The following is a 3,961-nucleotide window of genomic DNA, read 5'->3' on the forward strand; positions in this document are numbered from 1 at the left end:
GAGTGCTGGGATTAAAGGTGTGCGCCACCATCGCCCGGCTTGTTTTGTTCATTTTTATTGTCTCTGGTCGCTTTTCAGAGTTGTCTCTTTTTTAAGATTTATTTATTTAAAAAAGATTTATTTATTTATTTATTATGTATACTGTGTTCTGCCTGCGTGTACGCCTGCAGAGGGCACCAAATCTCATAGATGGCTATGAGTCACCGTGTGGTTACTAGGAATTGAACTCAGGACCTTTGGAAGAGCAGCCAGTGCTCTTAACAGCTGAGCCATCTCTCCAGTCCCCAGGCTGTCTCTTGATCCTCAGATGCAGCCCAGTTTTGTCGAAATATATCTAGAAATGGGCGGGTATTCTTTTATCCCCTGTGGCATACCGCATCAACTTTCAGTTGTTGAGAAATGTTGGCTTCCCTCTTAGGAGCCAATGAGCATTTCCTTCTATTTCCTCTCAGGTCTCCTTCTGTCTTTTGGTCTGTCTTCCTCACCCTCACGTCTGACGTTGGTTAGGTGGGTCTGTCTGCCCAGCTCTGGGCCACATTCTTGGTCACTCCACCCGCTAGCTCACCACTCTCTTCAGACTGTCCTGCCAAGTAACGTTCCACGTCCTGAGTTCTGAATCTTAAGAATCGCGCTGCTGACTTGTGGAATTTCCAGAGGGTTCCTTTCCAGGACCACCTGTTTCTATTTCGCTTAAGCCAATCAGGGTTTTGACGATTTCTTATGGTCTTTGACGATGCCAAACATTTTTTATTTGAAAATCTTCGGATTTTTCTCTTCTTTCCGTCACATCTGGAGTGCCTTAATCACCACGTGCTCAAGTTTCTCCAGTTGTCCTTAGGATCAGCTTTGCCCGTGGGTTTGGGGGCTGGATCACCCCCCCCCCCGACGCCATCACATGACTTGTCTCTTCCAGGGGCCCCCCTCCAGGATGATGAGGTCATTACTGAGGGAGACGCAGGATGTCAGGGTGTCGCTGAATCCCTGGCCCTCATGCTGCTCTGGAGACTCTACCCCAGCCTGGGCGCAGAGCTCGGCTTCATCCCCTGCCTCATTCTTTTTTATTTTTATGATTTGACTCTTCAGCTGACAAACCAGAAAGGACGATCTGCAGAACCTGCCAGAATGCCACAGGTGCAGGGCAAATGACCAAAATGGACTGTTTCGGTGATGGGTAACACTGGCCTCTTGGGTGGGCTTGATGCAGATGGAAGTTCTAGACCGTCAAGAGACAAGCTCTGTGACTTAAGTTTCTTTCCGATTTGTGTGTGTGTGTGTGTGGGGGGTGCATTTTGCGTGTTCGTGAGTCTACACCCCACATGTGTGCATATACTCCATGGAGGCCAGGAGAGGGCATCGGATTCCTGTAGAGCTAGAGTCACGGATGTGTAAGCCGCCATGTGGGGGCTGGGTCCTCTGCTAGCGCACTCAGTAGACTTAACCGTTGAGCCGTTTTTTCCAGCCCCTTCATTGAATTGTCTTTGTGCATGTATGTGTGTGTACATCTGTACTCGAGAGCATGTGGAGGCCAGAACACAGCCCAGGGTTCTGTTCCTCATTTGCTATCCACCTTATTTTGAAACAGGGTCTCTCATTGGCCTGGACCGCACCACTGAGGCTCGGAGGCAAACCCCAGGCAGCCCATCCGCCTCCAGGCACTGGGATTGCAAGTGTGCACCTCTGCCTGGCCTTTTAGTCTGGGCTCTAGATGCCAAACCCAGGCCCTCTTGCTGACAAAGGGAGCTCTTTAACAGCTGAACCCTTGCCCCATTTCCTGCTTTTGTGAGAAGCGTGGCCTCATGGTGTAGCCCAGCCCAGCCTTCAACTCAGTATGTAGCCTGGGCTGTAATAATCGTGGATGCTGGGACAATAGGCGCGCACCACTCCACAGGGCTTGAGAGACAAATTCTGGCCTGCAGCTTAACAGTCATTCCTGTGTCCTGGTCAACATCCCTGATCTCTGCTCCTGTAGCCTCCGCGGGTTTCCAGCTGGTTCTCCTGGACCTCTCCCCGTGTCTGTCACACTTTCCAGCTGGTTCTCCTGGACCTCTCCCCGTGTCTGTCACACTTTCAGCCTAGGCGCTACCATCTCTTCTCAGGGTGTGGGCTTCAAAGATGATGGCAGGGAGGCCAAGCACCCGTGCCTCGTTCTCTGAGAATGACTTACTTTTTATTAAGGCTGTGTCTTTTGGAGGGGACAGGGAGGTGTCTTGCTATATAGCCTTGACTGGCCTAGAACCTGCTATGTAGACCAGGCTGGGCTCGAACTCTCAGAGACCCCTCTGCTCTGCCTCCTGAGTGCTGGGATTAAAGGTACATGCCACCGTGCGCAGCCCTGAGGTTGCAACTAAACATTTTCTCCTTAAAGTTTTTCTGGCTCTGTTATAAGGAATGACCTGAAATATGGACTTTGAAATATTATCCTCTTTAATTCATTGACTTTTTTCTTTTACTATAAAAGTTCATTAAAAATAGAAAATCAAGCAAAGTTTCCAGAGCCCTGGAATGTGATGAGTTTGAAGGTTAATTTTGAAAAATGAAACCGCATCCCACTGACCCAGCTCTGAGCCCAGCTGTCTGATTTCTTCTGGCCGACTGTGCACAGGCGACCGATCGTAAATTACCATTCCCTCTTAAAAGCCAGCGGCAAGGAAACTTCTTGCAAGTTGAACTGTGTTGTTTTCCTTTGTTGGGGGCTTCTCTGTTCATTGAAGTTAATTGTTAATTGTTGAGAAACCATTTTATCGAATTATAACATTAGTGCAGAAACATGTACAAACCGTTAAGTCTGCAACGTGACCGGCGTTCACACGTGGCCACCCTCAAGTGGCCTCCTCTCGATGATGGGTGGGGGTGGGGACATTAGCTTCATCCTACAGCTAAGGAAATAAGGTTTGAGGGAGTAAAGCGAGGCTTTCCTGGGAAGAGGCACAGGAGAGGGGCAAGGCCAGTCCGTGGGTCTGCTCAGTGAAGAAAGGGGCTGGGAGTAAAGAAAGAAGGCATTGGTATTTAGGGCCCAGGAGGAAGGAGCAGGGAGGAGGGGCATACGGAGGGGCCAGCTGAGAGCCTGACGCCCTGGTGCTGGCTCAACTGCAGTATGGGGAAAGATGGACAGATGTGTTACTTCCCCAGGCCTCGGTCCTTTAAAAAAACAAAACAAAGCCGGGCGATAGTGGCGCACGCCTTTAATCCCAGCACTTGGGAGGCAGAGTCAGGTGGATCTCTGTGAGTTCGAGACCAGCCTGGTCTACGAGAGCTAGTTCCAGGACAGGCTCCAAAACCACAGAGAAACCCTGTCTCGAAAAACCAAAAAAAACAAACCAAAACCAAAACAAAGCCCGAATCTTCCTAATGGACAGGAAGGATCTCATTATGCTGCTCACTGCAGGCCTTCATCACCTGACTTCAAGCAATCCTCCTGCCTCAGCATCCTACCCAAGGGGCGTACATTTCCACTTTATCAGAAATATCTCTATGTTTGCCTTTGTAACTGGTCGAAGCAAGGTCCTCACATGAGCTAGGCTAGTGCCCTACCCTGATCTATATCCTCAGTCCTCCAAAGACATATTAACAGACATACACCATAGCACCACTGTCTGCCTGTCTGTCTGTCTATCTATCTATGAATGACAGGGTCTCCCGTAGCCCAGGCTACCCTCAAATTCTCTGTGGAGCCCAGAATGGTCTTGGACTCGTGCTCCTCCTGTCTCTGCTTCTGGAGTGTGGAAATAAAGATGTATACTACTACACCCGGCTATCACTGTCTTGTGTGAGTTTTTGGTTTGTTTGTCTTTTGATTTTGATTTTTCCAAGATAGGGTTTCTCTGTGTAGTTCTGACTGTCCTGGAACTCACTCTGTAGACCAGGCTGGCTTTGAACTCATAGAGATCTGCCTCCCTGAGTGCTGGGATTAAAGGTGTGTACCACCACTGCCCAGCTGTCTTTTATTTTATTTTTATTTTTT

This window comes from Microtus ochrogaster, chromosome 7 (assembly GCF_000317375.1).
Source record: "Microtus ochrogaster isolate Prairie Vole_2 chromosome 7, MicOch1.0, whole genome shotgun sequence".
Lineage (NCBI taxonomy): Eukaryota > Metazoa > Chordata > Mammalia > Rodentia > Cricetidae > Microtus > Microtus ochrogaster.